Raw genomic sequence first — 20,778 nt, forward strand, 5'->3', positions numbered from 1 at the left:
ATGAAGCAGCGCGCCATAGAGTGACAGTGACTCTGTCACTGAGGTCACAGGACCCTTGAGCAAGGTGGCTCTAGGGCGGTGCATTCGCACCGGGTGCTGACTTCGGGTGGGGTGACATGCTAGCAGAAAAGTTGCAGATTATGCTGCAAAGTGGGAATCTTTTCCCTTGTAGGATCCTCCTTGAGGAAAAGTCTTGGAACAACGTGAGAGTGTGTCCAGAAAAAAACTCCTAAGAAAAAAGCGGAAGGCAGATACAACGAAGTCCTAAGATCCAGTTGTAGAGAAGATGGAAAATAACCCACTAGATCAGGAGAACCAACAGCAGGGATCCACCAAAGTGTTAGGGCAAAGTTGTGTTGTCAGTACAGGCAGGAAGAGGGCCTTTTATACCTCCAAATTCCTGCCCGCAGACCCATCATGGATTCTGTTAATAACCATGGTAGATTTCATGCTGGCCACTTTGAAACTTATAATGGAAAAGTAAACAACATTTATTGATCGCAGTCTGGGAAGAGGGGCTGGGAAAGGTGTTTGTGCAAAGAGGAGTGTTTGGTGCGCTGTGCGAGGCAAGGTGTCAACACCAGGAGACAGAAACATGGGAGTAGGTTGCTGTGCAGGAGTTGTCCACAACATAAGGGATGAGGGAGAAAGAAGTGTGGGTGCGAATCAGTTTAAAGGAGCTGTGCAGCTTAATATACAGGCCAGCATCTCTGGGTTGCTGCATGTGATGACTGCCTGGAATCAATGAGTCCTCAGTTATCTTGAATAATAAGGTTATAAGAAATAACTGCTCTCTCGTAACTGAAGAAAACAGATCGTAGTGTGCAATTCATCGTCGGCTGCCTCAAGCCCTTTCCCCTTTGCTGACTGTGACTGGGCTCTTAATTGCCATTCAGCCTTTAATTTTGCAAATGCACATTCGAATTGTGTATCACTTGATGCATTTATTTAGCATATTCATAAATACATAAAAAGGTTAAAAACACGCTGGAAACATGAATAGCCGACATAGAAAACAAAGGCACAATCTGGACAGAATGTGGCATCACAGTTATGGCGGTAGACGTAGGAGCTGGGGAACGGTGTTCAAGTCTCCGCAGGGATGCTCAAGAATGTGTGTTTTGGGGCAAATCAGTCGATCTCCCTGTGCCTAACAAAAATTATTGCGTGTGTATTTAATGTAGCTGGTGCTTAAGTAAAGCGGTTTGATACCTCCGGGTCTAGTTAGCGGTAGATAAAACTCCACATATAATGTGAGAGTGAAGTGTGAACGGTAAATATAGTAGTGAACAGAATGTGCCCTTGATGGAGCGAGATTTAGAAATAATTTAATTTCAACTCGTGAAGTCACACTTCCATAATGATAAATAATTCTATTAACGTTTTATGTTGTGTGTGTATTAATTCAACTTAGATTAAATTTACATTACACAAGGGTTACTGACAATGTGTGCTCTTAAACGTGCATTATTGTTGCATCTTTCTGTTTGTGCAAATTAATAAATGAATTCTGTCTATTGTCATGTCATAACTAATTTCGGCTGTTTTTAAAAGTGGCATGTGCTTATATTGCTTCCCTTGTCTATGTGACGTCACTCTATTCTTACAGATGCATAACGAAATTTACTGGATTTAATGAAGAATGGTCGATATAAAAGCTGCTTTATTTGTTTGCTTCAAGCTAGGTAATTTAGACTAACGGGTTAATCATTAGCAATGGTGGGTGGCAACAGAACAAATTATATTTCTCACATTAATTATTCTTTTGTGTTTGTTTATATAATAGTTGACGATAAATTAACTGCTTTGGGCCTAGTTTACTCGAGTCTGCTAAATTCTGCACGGAGCAAGAAAAAGTCCTTTCTGAGAAAAGTTTCTTTAACTGTGGCAACACTTGGCAAATGCGACGTGGCACTGACTGTTTCCTAGTCAGACAAGGCCAAGGCCAGGAACCGGCAGAAGGAACATTTGATAATTTTGCATCCGAGGAAACAAGTGACATGATGACATTCCTTTCTACGAATAATGTTTCAACTCGAGGAAGCCTCGTTGTTCAAATACTAGAGACAATGGTCCCTAAGAAAGTGACGGAACTGATGTCCTGAAAAATGAGGTGACATGTCATTTGTCACTCGCGGCCAATGAGACTCCGACTTTTGCAGAAAAGATTTACTTTTACTTAGATTAGCTTAGCGTAGAAAGGTATAAAAACCCATTCCCCGTGGAAGGGTTGCTCTGCTGCTTTTAGCTGACCTTTGGAAGAGGGTGTTGTGGTGACGAACATTCCTTGGAGCACGTAAGAGCCCTTAAAGACTTTACTCTTTTATTTCCATTTAATTATCTTAGTTAGGGATTTAGGTTTTGAAAATGCTAAACTGATATATTTATTTGCTATAATAAACTTAAAATTTTATAAACTGTTATAATTACTTACAAGATTCTAATAAAATGTTTTAATAAAGATTTCAATTATAAATTCCAAATAAATAGCTAATAAAAACTTACTTTGGAAAACAAGCTGGTCTTGTTATTTCATAAGTTTAGGTTACCATTGGCTAGATTTATCGCCATAAGTGGCTTAATAAATAATGGGTTTGTTGAGTGTGATGAATTTACTTTACCGCGGTTGTATATAAATGTATATATTTTGTGAATAGGTTTATTAGGCCACCTGATTCAGTTGGTCAAATTATGTCATGTATGATTAATGGGCCTTGTGTTTAATTGGTGATTTTTAGTGTATATTGTAGAGTTGGGTAGCGTAGCTTATGACATATTTCCTATAGGCCGCTGGATCAATTTCCCTGGTAGCAGACTTGATGGTTGCTATGGTAACCAATATACTATATGGTAGTTACATAGGATCGATGTCTAACATATGTTGAGTTCGTTCTCGTGCTATATGTAAGGTTTTTTCCAGCAGCGTGAAAATTCCTTTTTGTACCGGTACAAAATAGTGTGATGAGAAGGTAGTCACACAGCACATTTGATCTGTTTCAGAATAGTGGTATCGACGTGTATCACAAGTGTTTTCGCCGTGCAACACAAGTTAGGGTTAGGTGTGAATGTATGCCTAGTGAGGATTATCTAAGAAATTTGAACAGCATGAGTATAGGGACAATGAGCCCGTTCTAAAACTCACTGTGAGAAGAGTAATAGTATATATTCAAACTTGAATGAAGGGTAAGATAACGTGGTTTATTTTACTAACGGTGCATGATATCTATAAACAGGTGAGAGTCCTGTAAGGATTTCATGTGTGTATGGTTAGGGATATTTTCCGAATGAAAGTGCGTAATTGATTTTGTAATTGTGTTCGAGTCAAACTGTGAATTGCTACTTAAATGTGCATTCAGAGGGAAACGCATTCATTATTACTTGATTGAAGGGTAGAGTAAAAGTATTACTATATCGGCGAATGTATATTCTGTGAGAATAGCGCCGTCTATTCCACGTAAAAGAATTCTTGTATGATTGAGATTCTATCACTTTATTAGAGAAACAGACAGATGAGTCTTTCTTGTCGTTGTTAAATTAATTTTCATTGAAAAGCGTTCTTAAAATGGCGCTGTGAAAAAGTTTTTGAGAAGGAGGGGTGAGCGCTGAGAGTGAGACACGAGAAACCGCAGCAGCTGTGTACGTCACACGGTTCGCGCAGTGATTGGGTAACATACGTCACAGGCTGTGTTCTGATTGGCTCTCGTAACTCTGACTTCCTGTAAGCTGATTGGTTCATAGGGAAAGCACAATTTCTATTGGTTGAGTAAGGTGGTGACGTAGCTCAACCCTGATTGGCTTGTTGGTGTGTTTCGCGCACGGATTGGCTAGTGTTACGGAACATCCAGGAAATATTTTACGATCATTTCCTCTAAGCGGATTTGATTTGAAAAATGAGTTATCATTTTAGACATGTTGAGAAAAAGCCTACATTGCTTCAGAAACGTAAACATTTTATTTCACCCGACAAGAAAATAAAAACGCGAGGTGGTAAATTACTTCATAAATACAAAACACCTGCAGCGTATATGGAAGGTGAATATGGATATCATACTGTTTTGTGGTTTGATGTCTGGAAGCATTACACTAAAGACGATGGTGTTTTGACTTGGCCTGATGATGGTTCATTTAATATAAAGATATTAAGAAATTTGAGAGAAAAAATGAACGCTCTTGTACCAAAACCAAGACCAACTCAATTCGAAGCTTTAGTTGAATGGGAGGATGAAATGTTTCAACTTCAAAGAGAAGCAAGTGGGATTAAAAGACCTCCAAAAATACCGAGTTATAGACGAGAAACGCATGAATATAGGATGCGAATGTGGAGACAGGGAGACATGTGTGATGGTCTCTATTTAATTAGAGAAATGGTTTTAGGGTCTCTAGGTGAGAAAAGAACTAAAAAGAAAAATAATGTTGTCACGGAAAATGAATCTGAAGATGCAGTTTTAGAAGAAATTTTTACTTCTAATAAAAGAAATGAACCCTTGAGACCACCTCGATCATGGTCTACTCCGATGGTTTCTACTGAAACCACACCAAGTGCACCTCCGATTAATGAATCATCCAAATTGTACCCTAATAATTCTGATTCCTTTGAAACTTCAGAAAGGTTAGAAACAGGAACAAATTCTAATGTTTATAATGGAAACAGAAATCTTGTCATAACTCCAAGAGAAAGGGAGGTTTCTAGAAATTTAATGAGAACTGCCAGAGATGAGGAAGATGTAAATACTTCAGAATATTTTCGATCAAAAGAAGAATTAATTCGACAAATAACGAAAAGCATGGAAGCAGTGACAGTTCCAGTAACAATTGGTCCTGTTCAGCCTATTTTTGAACAGAAAGAAAATAACAAAACAGGTTTAACAATTCCTTTAAATGCAGAAATTCAAAAGGTTGCTGAAAAGTTTTATTCAGATTTATCTGAAATGAATCATGAAAAAACAAGAATGCCTGATTAGACTTTCAATGAGGGTTCTTTTAACAATTCACCAATGGGTGCAGAATCAGATGTTGAGACTTTTGAAAGAAGAGGGTCAAATTCAAAACTTGAGTTGCAAAATTAAAGGCAAATTTGGAAGAATTAATAATTGGTACAATTGGTTCTGACAGTCTAAAGTTTTATCGTGATGATGAACTCCTGTTCATCTGCAAGAGCATTCAATGGAAAACAAAGAATAAATATGATCAGTTGGAAGAATAAGCAGCTGAACTTGAAATTGATTTGAGCAGACAGAAAAATTTTGGAAAACACTACAGATTAGATTTTACAGAAAAGGACATCGAGAACTTTAACACATTGGGGAGAATAATGCACATAAAAGATTTGATTGTTTACATCAAAAAGTTAGGTGAATTGAGAAAATGGAGAGTAAAATGGACAAGAAAGAAGGAAGATGAAAAATTGGAAAAATTGTCCAAACAATTTCCAATGAGAGAAATTGCAGGTGGAGGTTATGTTCATGTCCCTTGGTCGAGACAGGATATTTTACTATTCACAAATGATTTCCCAAGATTGAGACAGAAGCCTGTTGAATGGTATCGACAGGTGGACAGATTTATCAAGGTCTCGAAAGTTCTGTGGATTGATCTGGATGGATTTTTTGACATTGTTGTCCCATCAGATCTTTGGACAGAATGTAAAATTGCTATAGGCTGGCCAAAAGAGGAACCGGAGCGAATTAAAGAGACAGGTGCTCCAGCTCCAATAGTGATGGACTTTTATGGAAAAGTGATCTACTGGTTAAAACAAACATTGCTCCAAAGGAAGTTGATTGGGTAAAAATAGATAGGACGAATCAGGAACCAAAAGAATCAGTTCATTCATTTTATGAAAGATTATTGTTAGTTTTCAAACAATACAGTGGTTATGAAAAATTAGATGAAAAGGATATGAGCCATTTCATTTACAGATTTGTTTATGGTCTTAGACCTGAAGTTGGAGAAATGATCAGGAATAATATTGTCGGATGGCAATCTCTTTCAGTTGATGATATTTTGAGAAAAGCAAAATACTGCAGTGATGAGTTAGAAGTGAAACAAAAGAAGCTGAAAGAAAAAGCAATGTGGGCACAGGTGAAAGTGGCTGAGCAACAAATTGCAAGCCTTGAAAACAAAAATACAAATTTTGTTCAAAATCAGTATCAGAATCAAGGCCAAGGAAAATTTAAAGGTAATCCTAATAAACCAAGATATAATGCTAAAATTGAAGAATTAAAACAGAAATTGCCTTGTTTTAATTGTGGTGAAATCGGTCATTGGAAAAGTGATTGTAAAAGCCCACCGAGAAATTCTAAAAATCCATTGTTAAACCCACAGATGCAGAATGATGTTGATCTGCAGCAACAGCTACAGTTACAGCGTCAACTGAATGACCTGAGTCTTCAGCGACAGCTACAGCATCAAATAACACAACAGCAGAATCAAATTCCACAGCCTCCCTTTCCAAATTGTGGGGGAAGTCAAAAATATAATCCAGGTGTGGGATTTGGAGGAGATGATCAGGTAATAAGGACTCAAAGACAAAATGTGCAGAATGTTTCAGGACAGTTTTTGATGACAGAAAACCAAGGAGGTGATTTTGACGACTGCTTCTGACGGTGCCCGAGAGAGGAGGAAGAGTGTGTAATTGGAGCCACTCTTGAGGTTGACCAGTCTGGTCCATTTGTAAATGGGAAAGTAAATGATGTAGACATCACTTTTCTTGTGGACACTGGTGCTACCCGTTCTACTGTTAGATCAGTGGAAATTGAAAACCTACCTCTCTCTGGGGATACCATCCAAGTAGTCGGAGTAAGTAATCAACAAATGAAAACGGATTTAACTGATCCAGTACAAGTTGAGATTGGCAATTTTAGAGACAAACACAGATTTGTGGTTTTCAACAGCAGTCCAGTGAATTTGTTGGGAAGAGATATATTGTGCAAGATGAATTGTAGAATATATTGTTCTCCCGAGGGAGTTGAATTACAAACTATGGAGGAAGATGGTTTGTACAGAATGACAATGTTGTTGGTGGAGGCAGAGGAAACAAAATTATTTCCTGCTTTTGAAAAAGAAAATTTACCAGAAGAACTAAAAGAAACAGTCAAAACTGAGATTTGGGATTTGAATGGAAATGAGATGGGTCTGATGAAACATGTCGATCCAGTCAAAATTACAGTGAAGCAGGGAATAGAATTTCCTAACATTCCTCAGTACAAAATGAAAGCAGAAACAATTGAGGGTGTTATTCCTGTAATTGAAAAATTTATTAAACAAGGAGTTTTAAAAGAAATTGAGAGCAGTCCATGTAATTCACCAATCATGGGAATTAAAAAATCGAATGGAACGTACAGAATTGTACAGGATTTGAGAAAAATTAATCAAATTGTCCTTCCATGTTGTCCAGTTGTTCCAAACCCAGCAGTTATACTTTATCAGAATCCGCATGATGCAGAATGGTATACAGTTATTGATCTCTGCAATGCGTTCTTTACTGTTCCATTGCATCCAGAGAGCCAAGAAATCTTTGCTTTCAGGTTCCAAAATAGGACCCTCGCATGGTGTAGAATTCCTCAAGGGTATACAGAGAGTCCTTCCATCTTTAATGAGCTGTTAAAGAGATCATTGGAAGATTTAAGTCTACCTGGCAGATCGCCATTAGTGCAGTATATTGACGATCTGTTGATTGCAGCAAAAACCAGAGACAAGTGTGTGACAGATACAATTACTCTTTTGAATCATCTGGCAGATGAGGGACATAAAGTGTCTCCTGCAAAATTGCAGTTTTGTAAACAAGAAGTAAAATATCTTGGCCATAGAATTGCAAAAGGAATGAGACAGGTGACAATTGAAAGAATCAAGATGATTCAAGCAATGCAGCCTCCAAGAACACAAAGACAGGTCAGAATGTTCTTGGGAATGGTTCGTTACTGTCGTCAATGGATAAGTGGATTTTCAGTAATTGCAAAACCACTGCAGAAATTAACAAAATCAGATGTAAAAGATCCAATTGTTCTTACTGAGACTGAGTTGGAAGCTTTTGAGAAATTAAAAAGAAACCTGTGTGAAGCTCCAGCTCTAGGCATGCCAAACTATGAAAAGGATTTTGAGCTGTATTGCAGTGAAAGAGAAGGATGTGCATTGTCTGTGCTAATTCAAAGGCATGGAAATCTGAGAAAACCTATTGCTTACTTCTCAGCAGTTCTTGATCCAGTTGCAAAAGCCTTACCAGGTTGCTTGAAAGCAGTTGCAGCAACAAGTGTTAGTCTTGAGCAGAGTGAAGGGATCATAATGGGGTTTCCTGTAAAAGTCTATGTTTCCCATTCAGTTGAAATTCTCCTGACAAGGAGTATAACTCAGCATTTGACCAGCAACAGATTGACAAAATATGAGAAAATTATTCTGGGAGCAGATAATGTTTCAATTGCAAGATGTGTGAACTTAAATCCTTCTACACTCTTGCCTGATACTGAAATCATTGATGAAAATGATGTGGAACATGAATGCTTGGATGTTATGGAATATTGTACCAAGCCAAGGCAAGACATTAAAGATAAACCTTTGCCTGAATCGGATTTTGTCTACTTTGTAGATGGCTCCTGTCTGAGATCAGAGGGAGGTGTTTTAAAAGCAGCATATTCAGTTTGCACAGTGGCAGATGTTGAAGAAGCATCATGTCTTGAAGGAATTCGTTCAGCACAGGTGGCTGAATTGATTGCTTTAATTCGTGCTTGCGAATTGGCAAAAGATTTAAGAGTCACCATAATAACTGACAGCCAGTATGGATACGGAGTTGTGCATGATTATGGACAACTCTGGTCTCAGAGAGGCTATTTAACTTCAGCAGGATCTCCGATTAAAAATGCAGTATCTATTAAAAGATTAATTGATGGCATACAATTGCCAAAAGAAATTGCTGTTGTAAAGTGTGCAGCTCACAAAAAAGGTGAGGATTATATCACCAAAGGCAATGCTTATGCAGATGAGACTGCAAAGTATTGTGCAAGAAATGGTCGTGCACTTAATCGGGAAAAGAATAAAGATCATGATTCTAATTCATTAATGCTAACAACAGTGGTTGAGACATGGCAAGAAATTAGAGATTTGAAAAATGAAGCTGATGATGAGGAAAATGAAAAAATTCTTTATTGTGTAGTTAATAAAAACCATTACAATGTAAGATGCAACATTGACTTAAAATGGATCAGAGAAAGCACGTTCTTATAGAATAATAACACAAACATTGATTTAAAAGGTAAACATAATGGTACTGGTATAAAAAATTGTAAATGCTGGTTCAAAGTCTATAAAATACAGGTTAAAAAGTTCGTGGAAATCAAATTTGTAGTAGGTCTTGACACAATTTCTGTTTTTTTTCAAAATTGATAACATATTTAATTATTCGACAGAAAAATTGAGGGTCCGCCGAGTCCAACACTTGGACTATGGCTGAGCGGCATGTGCGGATTCCTAGTTTGTTAAATTTTGCCTTGAGCAGGTGCCGACGTTCACTGTCTAGTTGCGGGCAAATGCAGATCAGATGAATGAGATCTTGTACCGCAGCGCCACATAAGCTACACTCCTTTGAGCCTGGTGTCTTCCAGCCCGGTTGGTCAGCATTTGTAGGCAAATTACCCATTCGTAGGGTTAGGTATTTGGATTTCAGATGTGAGGAAAAGGCTAGCCCTAGATAGGGTGCCGGGGCCAGCTTCTTATATGATTGGATTATCATCCAGGAGTGTGAGCGTTGTCTCAGGATTGTTTTATCGTCAATCAGCGAGTGCCAATTAGCTGCCTTTTTTGTAGCCTGTTTGAATAAAGACAAGGGTAGCTGCTTTTCCCACAAAGACACCAGCGCTGTGGTTTCTAGGGATGATTTTAAATACTTTGCATGCTGGGAGTTTGAGTTGCTTTGCATGGCTTCCCAGAGAGCAAGGTTTATTTCTATCTCACGGTTTCGCCACACATTGTACCAGAATCTAACTGTGTCGTATTTTTTTTGCAATGTTTGACACTTCAATCCAAATTCAAGCCGAACCTGGGCGGGTGAGGCGTCGCATGGCAATCTGAATATGCGTTTATACACCCTTGTTTGGATTTTGTCCAAGAGCGGCGCGCTCTTTCCACAATGAACCACACTGCCGTAAGCTATTGTTGGAAGTAGCTTGGCTTTGATGACTGTTAAAAGGGGGGTGAACAAGGGGCCCTTAAGTGATTTTGATAAACTGCTGAATGCATGGAGTAGCGCTGTGCCTTTCTTCTCGATGTCATTGAAGTGCGCAGAGAAGGTGAACCGTGTATCCAAGTATATTCCCAAATACTTATAATTATCCACTACTTCCAATTTGTTATTGTCAATTATAAAATTCTGTACTTTTGGGCGACGGTGAGTTATAATCAAGACCTTTGTTTTCGTGGTGTTTATTTGTAGAATATTCTGTTTGGTGTATTCAGCCAGTTCGTTTATGAGACGTTGCAATCCTATTTTCGTCTGGCTAAGGAGAACAACGTCATCAGCGTAGGAGAGATGCGTGAGGGGCATTATTCCTAAGCGTGGGGGGTGTGCATTGGTCCCATCAAGCCTTGGTGTCAAGTCGGCCATGAATAAATTAAACAGATGGGGGGCCAGGACACAGCCTTGTTTTAGACCATCACAGGTGCCGATCTTCCTCGTTAGCCGATTGCCGTTATCGATCTTTACCTGCATCCAGGTGTTGGTGTATAGGTCCATTATTGGGTTTAAGATCGCGTCCGGCAGGCCCTGCTGCGTTAATTTTGCCCAGAGTAATTGTCGGCTGACACGGTCAAAAGCCGCCTTAAAATCCACGAAGCATAAGTGTAGTACTTGATGATTTTGAAGGCTTTTTTCTGCAATCAGGCTTATCGCTACGGCGTTTGCCATGGTGCCTATGCCACGGCGGAACCCTGACTGGTTTACAGGTATTTTGTTGTAACTGTCAGACCATTTTGTCAGGTCGGCTAATACCAATGAGGCATAGTACTTTGCCTCGGCGTCAATGAGCGCTATCAGGCGGTAATTTACAGGATTTTTTCGGTCGCCACCTTTGTAAATTGCGTTGATGATCGCCCCACGCCAGCTTTCCGGAATCCGACCACCGATGTTTATTGTCCGAAACAATTTGTAAAAGTTGCTGGCCCAGAAGTGGGGATCCTCCTTGTAAATTGCCTGAGGAACGCCGTTTGGTCCTGGTGCACTATCTTTCCTGCTTTTCCTTATTATTTGTAGTATGTCTGCTTCCTCATGTGGTTCAGAATCTTGCTGATTGATGTTAATAAGATCAAGCGCTATTGTATCAGCTTTGGATCTTTGAAATGCTGAAATTTCTGTTAGCGGAGGAGATTTCATAGGATTTATTGAAAAGGTATCAACTAGATGCTGTGTCCATGCCTTTTCAGTAATGCAGGTCATGCATATAGGGCTAGATGATCTGTTGAGTGTATTTACTTGAGACCAAAATGCTCTAGAGTCAGATTTTTTTGCATTATGTATTATTTTTGTCCAAAAATCGGTGACCTCGTGTTTTTTTTCGATCCAAATTTGTTTCTTATAAAGTTTCTTTATGTAACGTACGTCCTGCCATGCCTTGGATTGTGAACTGTGACCTTGCGCTCTCCTCACAGACTGTCGCAAGCGTCTTCTTAGAGAGCGTATTGCATGGCTGAAATGGCTAATGTTCTTTGCCTTGTGCCTTATATTATCATGGAGTTTGGTCTTTGGTAATTTATCCACAAAGGTAACCCACGTTTCCATTGCTAGTTCATTTTCTAGGGTAAGCTTATGCAGCAAATTCTTTGCATCTTGAGCTATTTGCGGGAGTGTGGCACTTGTCCACTTTAACCGTTTCAAGTTTATCGTTGAAGTGACCCCTGCTAATTTTGGTGCATTTGGGTGTTTTGAAGGTGTTAATTTAATTTCAATGTGCTGAGCCAAATGATCACTATCTGGAGAGCATATAATTTGGAACTTTTTAATTAATCCCAAGAGTGGAAGGGAGACAACTGTGTAATCCAGAATTGTCGATGAGCTAGAGCCAATGTAGGTGCTGTTTGGGGGTCTGTCCTGGCTTATTCTCCCATTTAACACTCGTAGTCCTTGTTGTTCTAACTCCCACAACAACTGTCGTCCCGTTTTATCCAATCTCTTCGCGTGCGGGATTTCCTGTGTTTCGACAGCCCAGAGTTCATTAGCTGTGATGATGTTTTCTTCATCCTCATGAGGGTGTAGTAAATTGGCATTGAAATCGCCTGTCAGTATTATTTCCCACATTGGCTCTTCTAGGCGGAATTTTGTTATTACCCCACTGAGTTTCTTGAATAACTCTTGTTTAACCTTAGATTTTGGGTGGGCGTAGATGTTAATAAGAATAACAGTTCCGATGCCAACCGGGGATCCCATTTCTAGTTTAATTATTTGCATATCTGTAATGGATGCTGGTATCTGGGAGGACTTGATGTTTAGTGCTGTGGAGATATAGACTGAAAGACCCCCCTTTGCTCGGCCGTAGTTTTGGGTTCGAATGGCACTAACATGGAATCCTATCCTGCCTGGGACATCAACTATAGATGTTAGCCATGTTTCCTGTAGTGCAATGATGTCATAGGTATCCCAGGAGTCCGTTTTATTTTTATCACTTACGATGTTTTTTGCTCCCGCGATATTCCAGGATAGAATTTTTACTGGGTTTTGATCCAAGTGGGTGCCCTGAGTATTATTTCAGGCCTCTCGTGTTCCATGGGTTAATCGGAATTGAACTTCGGGCTTCCGATTTTCCGCGCCCCTGGCACCTTGCAGTACCGAGTGTGTGATTCTTTTTGCCGCTGGACTGTTTGCTCTTGTACGGTGTTTCATCAAGAGAGGGGACGGGTAACCTGGTGTTACCTCTGCTTTCAGGGTAATCCCCCACTCATCAAATTTGGTGGTTTCGTTGAGTAATTTCGTGACCGTTTCGCTATTCCTCCAGACTGTTAAAGTGCAGTCCTGCATTGAGTAGTTGTCTGAATTTACAAATTCTATTGATAGTAAATCATCAGTTGTTAGATGGCTGAGACTCGGAATTACAGATGTCAAGTGTAGGATGTTTCCTCTATTTAGGTAGTCTTGTGGGCCTTGTGGTTTATAATTTGGAATGAAGAGGATCCTTCCATTTATGTTCGGTTTTTTTCCTTGCATTAGCGCATTTAACCCTTGTCTCGATGTGTTATTTCTGTCTTTATCTTTTGCTTCGTTGGGTGAATTATTCGTATTGTACTGGTTACCCTCCCTCCCTATGTATATGGGGGGGTCGGTTGCCTGTGTAGATAAGTTAGGTGCTGCTTTTACCGGGCAATGCAACCCATGGATTGATGCATGCTCATTGATGGTGGTTGCTTGCAGTGATCCTGTCCTTATTCCTGAATCCTGCCCACCATCTCTTTGGGGTCTATCTAGGTCTGTTGTTACTCTGAGTGGTGGATATTCTTGCAGACTTTTGTCAGCTATCAATGTGACTTGCCTCTGTGTTTTGACGTCCCTTCTTAAGGTTGTTGTTACAGGACTTAATATTGTGTGCAGGGTAAGGGATACTTTTTGTGTGTTTTTGTCGGCTTTAACAATAGCCTCCCTTGTGTGCCCCTTCTTCGCCATTGCACTTGTGGTCTGGTCCTGGGCTCTTATGATCTGTACCTTGTCTGGCTGGGATATGTCGACTGAGGGTTTTAATTTTGATTTTGTCCCACTGTTTTTAAGGTGACCCTTTGGGCTCCGCATGTTTCTGTTCGATTGAGTGGGTTCAGCGACCACACTCTCTAGGCTCCAGTCTGCACAACTTTTTTCCACAGAGGGGGTTGGTAGTTCATCATCGTCGCATTCCTCTATGGACATTAGTGAATTAGATGTCGGCACCTGGGAACTTACATTACAGTTGGGTACCAGTACAGTTGGCTGTTGTACTTCATTTCTTGAGGTCTTACTCGTAGTATTTGACTTATATTCTCCCTTATATGTTTTAGTTTCAAAATTTGTTAGGAGTTTGGGGAGATTAAAGATTGGGTAATTGATCAAGGCCTGCTTATTGGCAGGTCTACTGCTCAGTTGTTGGTTTCTGCTTTTTCTTGCACGTTTTTTTTGTCTTTTAGTTAGAACTTGTTCCTGATTATTTGTGGCGTTTATCTTATCTGCTTTTGTTTGTTCTTTTACTGTCGGATATTGATGATTGTTAAGCTGGTCCTGGGATATGTTCGGTTTTTTCGATGGGTCTCCGGATTTTGTTTTTGTTACTTTACTCTGCTGAGCATTTGTGTCTGCCACTTGTTGTAAAGTTTCTATTTCTATCAAGGTGTTTTCACTCCTCGCATCTGAATGCTGGTTTCTTTCTTCCAATAGATGGTTGGAGCCAAGATTTGTACGTCTGCATTCCTGCAAGATACTTTTGAGGATTGACGGGAGGTCCCTTAGTTTTTCAAGTATGGGACTACATGTACAGTTTCGGGAAAGAACCCGTTGGATGTTATGGTTCTGAAGAGATTCAAATGTGGTTGCCATGGCATCGAGCTTTTTATTGATATCAAAAATATACTCAGCGATTGTGCTCATGAGATTTATTTGGATGTCGAGTTTATCCGACTGCATATTCAGCGTTTTAATTGATGTTTCTAATATTTTTCCTAGGGCTCCATGGAGTTTTATTATGGATTCCAGATTTTGATTAGAGCCGAGCTTTACGGCTGGTTGGCTCTGATTATCCTGGTAATTAGATGTATACGCTAGGTAGTTGGGATGTTCCTCGACATTTTCCTCTGCCGTGGTGACTCGTTCTTCCGTGCCCACATTGGCCAGGGAAGATACTTTGTCTGTCGGAGTTCGGCATTTAGAGCCAGACAATTCCCAGACGCTCGATATTTCTATTATTGTTGCATCCTGAGGGGGTACTTGGTTTGTTTTTTTCGATTGATCCAAGGGTGGGTATGCTTCCTCTTCCGACCCACTGGTTATCTCGATTAGGTTTTCCTTTGTTAGATCTTGAAGCAGTTGGTAGTTTGCATGGCGGCCAACCTGGGCTTTTACTTGCACATCCTTGGTTGTACTTTCAAGTTTATTGATTGGTATCATTTTTTCCAGATCAGATTCCCTAATGTTTTTGATTTGCTTGTCATTGCCATTGTTTGTAAAGTGACCTTTTACTGATTTGTTATTGTCAAGGAGAATTTTGGGTTCCGACCAGGAGTTACACACCACATCCTTTTCGGTGAAAACAAACTTTGTGTGATTTAGACATGACTCATGTCTAGGTGTCGAGTGCTTGGTTGGTTGGTCTTTATATGCCTCATCTAAATTGCTGGGGTTAATGCATCCCTGGTCGTTATGTATAAATAGATTGGTGCCAGCCCCTAGTTGGTCTAATTTTGTGTCGCTAATTGTTAACGCTGGGGGCGTGTTTGTCGTTACTGAGCTCTTTTTGCTTAAATGCATTATGCTATTTTCTAGGGCATTTTCCATGGTGTTGTCTGAGATCCTATCAGTGGGACCTTGCGGTGTGATGAATTTTGTTTTGGGTTGCACCTGGTCATGGCCACCATTTTCCGTGTGCACTTGGGCTTGTGTTTGAATTGTGCACTTGTTAATCTCCAGACCTGTTGGTCTGTGCGCCTCAGGGGTTGATGCCGTATTCCTGCCTGGCTCCTCTGTGTCGATACCATTTGTTATATTGATGATTGTATCAGGTATGGTAGTGGATGTTACTGGTAACTGCATGCTTGGTTTACTCGGTGTCAACGGTTTTTGAAGTCCATTTAGGGTTGCTGGCATTGTATAAATGGCTGTTACGGGGTCTTTCAAAAATGTGAATTTACTTGTGGGGGTTATTGCGCCGAAAATCGAGTACATTGGAGGTATTAATGAGGTTGTAAGGGAACTGACTTCTTTATTCTCAGAGTTAATGGTTACTGTTTTGTTTTTTGGTTTCCGTTTCGTGGATTGCTGTGGATTCCCTCTTGTCCGCCCCGACCTCATTGCTCAGTTTTTTCCTTTTTTTTTTTTGGGCAGGGGCAGAGGGCAATGGGCAATGTTGATTTGTTGTCCTGCGCGAGCGGAGCACACGGGGGGCCGCCGGCCGCGCCTGGCCTAGACAGGTCGCCTCTGCAAGCCACCCCCGGCTCTTACTTTGCGGCTACCGCTAATGGCAGTCGCGCTCGCTGCTCCTTGGCAAACGTTACTCCCACCTGTATCACCTGTACCAGGGGGAAGTGTCCGACCGGGCGTAGCAGCTCTAATGTGGATTTTCGGCTGTTTTTTTTTTGCTTTCATAAATGATTTTTTTTTGTTGCAAGTTCTTATATTTATTATGTCAGACCTAAGCCGGGGGTATGGTTCTAACTTTCAATATGGGGCAGTATTACTGAGGCTACTGAGGCTAATGCTAATGCAGAGGCAGAGTCCAAGGCAGTAGATTGCGTTAAGGGGGCTACTCAGCCACTATTGCCTCCTTCATGCGCTGCCTATGATGCCTGTGCTCACCTGCAGGCGTGATTTTTCTGTCTACCGCTCCTGCTTGCACCAGCACCACGCCAGCTCCGCATCGAGGTCTCTGACGCTTTCTGCCGCCTTCCACAGCAGCTGTGCTGCACTCGTAAACCCCCCGCCGCCACCGCCGCTAAAGCTGAAATTTTGCGGCCAGCGGCCCCCGGCACTCGAAGACCGGCCGTTCCAAGTAGGTCCGGTAACTCCGGTAACGTTGGCGGTCGCGGCTCCTCTGGTCGCGTCTCACGTGATGGGGCAGGTCTTCGCTAGCAAAACGCCATTCCAAGCCGCAAAGCCACAGTGACAGTGCTGCTGTGGGCTGCCCGACCTCGCTCTCTCCTTGACTGCTATCCCGCCGTGGCAGCAATAGCGGTAATGGCGGCAGGCGGCTGTGTACCCAGTCACTGAGCTCACCAGACACACACTCGCTGGCCGCTGTTTTCCCCGCCCCGCCTCGGCTGTGGGTCCCAAGCCGAGCCGAGCCGCAAGCCTCGACCACTTTGTTCTCCCGCTGCAGCTCCGACGGTAGCTTGAAGCTCAGAGCTCGGAGGCGCGGCACCGCTCTCAGCTGCTGCTCTCAGGTCCGGTCAGCAGCCTCAGCTCCGGGTGCCGCGAAAATCAGCTTCTACCTTGGCCGCGGTTAGGCAGTCCGTGTCCCGCTGCTCTGCTCTCCCTCCGCTCAGATCGACACCAAGTGGGCCAAAGTGAAAGACCAGGGAAAAGCAGCGTGAACACCACACAACAAACTGCGTCCAACATACACAAGTGGCTGGCTGATGATGAGGAGAAAAATACATGGTTGAAAGCAGAATGTAGACCACGAGATGAGGATGGAGTTTGGACTTACAAAGATGGCAGAATAATTTTACCAAATTGCATGATTGCTGACATGGCTAGATTATACCATGGCCCTGGTCATATTGGAAGAGATTCAATGATTAGGCTTTTTAAAGAAACATGGTTTAATACCAAATTCAAAACAATTGCAGAATCTCTTTGTCAAAGGTGTTTGATCTGTCAACAAATGAACCCAAACAGGAAATCAGTTGTGGGAACGGGAACCATAGGCCGGGAGGGTGGTCCTTTCACCACGTTACAGATGGATTTCATAGAAATGCCTAGACATAACAGGTTAAAATATGTTTTGCTGATTGTCTGTTTATTTTCAAGATGGGTAGAAGCATTCCCCACATGTCACAATGATTCAATTACTGTAGCAAAATTACTTTTAAGAGAGATGATCCCTAGGTATGGATTTCCTGTGACCATTGAGAGTGATGGAGGAGGACATTTTGATAACAAATTGTTGAGTTTGATCTGTGAAGCATTAAACATTGAGCAGAAATTACATTGTGCATACAGACCAGAGGCTTCTGGAATAGTTGAGCAGATCAATGGAACAATTAAAAACAGGATTGGAAAAATGTGTCTAGATACAGGTATAAAGTGGACAGATGCTCTTCCACTTGTTTTGATGTCTCTGAGAAGTACACCTGATAAAAAGACAGGTTTGAGTCCACATGATATTATCATGGGCAGAGTCATGAGACAAGCATTTGTACCTGTAGTAAAACTGTTAAGCATTAATGACAGTGCAATTATGGAATACTGCAAATGATTGTCTGACGTCGTGGCTTCTGTGTCTAATCAGGTTGGAACTGAAGTACAGTCGAAAGACAAAGTGCTATCGCATGATCTGAGACCTGGAGATTGGGTCAGAACAAAAGTTCATCGAAGAAGAAATTGCCTGGTACCAAGGTGGCAGAAACCTAGACAGGTGATTCTTGTTACAACAAATGCAGTGAAGTGTAGAGGAATAAAGAGGTGGATTCATCCAAGTCACACTATTCCGATACCTACACCTGAAAACTCTGATGAAGAAAGTGATACAACAGCTGATTCGGATTCTGAAGTAGAAGGTGAAGAAATTCCAGATTCTGAAGATCGACAGAGAGGTCGACATCTGGAACATGTGCCTGTGAATGGAGATTTGATCAGAAAAGATTTGGAAATCATTGAAATAGACTCTGAAAATGATGAAGATCTGTTAGAAAAGAAATCAGCAGAAGAGTCTGTCAAAAAAGTAAATGGAGTAAAGATTACTGAAAATTTTGAAGACAGAGAAGCTGATGTAACAGAAATTTCTGATCAGGAGAGTATCGAAAAGCAGAAAACAAGCTCTGAAAGAAGGAACAAGAAACCAGAAACTGGGAAGTTGAAGGTAATTGAAGAGAAGGAGGAAGACGAATTGCCAAGTACCAGTGATGGAAGACAGAGAATAGTTCCTAACGGAGTGAGACTGCCGATTACAAAAGTTCCTGAGTCAAGAATTGAAATTTCTGACAATGATTCTGGAGAAAGCGATGAAGATTGTCAAGAGGAAAGTGTGAGAAAAAGATCTTGGAAAACAGAAACAAACGTGTCTGAGCCGAAAAGAAAGATCTTGAGAAAAGGAGAATTGTGGCCGAGTGAAAACGGAAGATTGAGAGTTAGAATAATTAAAAGATCTAAGGAGCAGGTCAATGAGATTACTAGTCAGGAGGATCCTGAAAAGAAGGCAGAAAAAGGGAGGAAAATAGAAGTAGTGACTAGAAAGACAAAGAGAGTGTTGAGACCTAACCAAAAATACAAGTCTCCTGAGTGGACATAATTAATTATACCTCCTGTTATAGAGATCAACAGTAGCAGTCAGAAAGAGATTGAGGAAAACAGTGACAACGATTGAAGTACTAATATATTAAATTTTTAGGTTTTTGTTTCTGGCATAAGGCTGAAGAAATTGTGTTAGGTGACACAAGGTCGAAGAAATTATGTTTCGTTGGAAATTAATTTGTGACATAAGGTCGAAGAAAAATTGTTAGAGGGTTTAAAAAAAAAAGATTTTAAAAAGGGGGGTGTATATTTTAGTTTAGAATTTAGATAATTTTAAAATTTTGTTTTCTTTTTATTACTTTTTTGAGATAAGATTAGCAAAGATGCCTTACGTTATGGAACGGAGTACTTCAAAATGTTCCATTTTTAAGAAATGCTGTAAGATGACTCTGGTGTGTGTGCTCATATTGATTCTGCTCTGGTTAGTTTTAGCTGTTGTCATTCCTTTTGAAATCAATAAAGATTTGTACAAGGTCAACATGACAAGCAAAGCTTCAGTTAGTCAAAACAAACATTGTGCAACAGACAAAGCTAACAAAGTTATTGATCACAAACTTGAGGTTCATCAGGATAGGTCTGTTAGTGATTTTTCAAGCAATACATTCTCAAGGCTTTTAGGAGAGTATGTTAAGGTCATGGATGTCAAAGATTGCTACATCTGTGTAAAGTTGCCAGCTTCTGTTTTTGAGGGAGTGACATACAATATGCTTCCTCTTACATATGGTATGACCTGCAGTGTGATAGCTAGCTTGCTTTATCAAACTGGACGTTTGGAATACTACTATTCCAATTATGATGAGATTTTTGCTAATTTGAAAATTGACAATGCTTTGAATAAACATAAAAGAGCTAAACAGATGAGGGAATTCTTTTTAGTTACTAATGAACTCACCTATGAGTATGCTTACAAGAATAATTTAACCTGCAAATTAAGAGCTGAAGCAAAGACTTTCCTGAATCTTGTTGAGGAGAGAAGGGCAATTTATAAGAGAAATGAAATGGTCAAACAGACCAAATCCAAATTTTGGCAAAAAGAAGATGAAAAGCTTAATGGCAAGACTTTTGATAATGTTGCAATTCACATAGACAAACCAATTAGTGGTAAGCTTTGTATTAGGAGAGATAATACCTTATTTGATAATTATTTTGTAGGTGCTAGCAATTGTGAAGATACTTACCTAATCATGGGGGGTTGGGGATTCAAAGGTGGCAAAGATCCAATTTTTCCTGGGATTTATTTTATTTGTGGTGACAAAGCTTATTATAATCTCCCGGACCATTGGTATGGGACATGTTTTGTTGGACTTGTTTTTCCCAAAAATGTTCATGTTGACAGAAATGCAGAAGGGTCTTTTGAAATCAGTAGCCATGCAAACAGGTTTAGAAGAGAAAGTTTTTCAGAAATTTTGGGAGACATCTTTGAGGCAGTAATACCTTTAGTAGGTATAACCCTGAATGCAGGAAGAATCAGAAAATTGTCCACAATTGTTGACAGACTATCCACTGACACAGCAGGTGGTTTTCAGTTAGTGGATGTTGAGGTCATTGCGGTTAGATCTATGGTGATGCAAAATCGCCTTGCTTTAGACATACTCCTAGCAAAAGAGGGAGGAGTCTGTGGTATTTTA

Source organism: Lissotriton helveticus, chromosome 2_2, assembly GCF_964261635.1.
Source record: "Lissotriton helveticus chromosome 2_2, aLisHel1.1, whole genome shotgun sequence".
Classification (NCBI taxonomy): domain Eukaryota; kingdom Metazoa; phylum Chordata; class Amphibia; order Caudata; family Salamandridae; genus Lissotriton; species Lissotriton helveticus.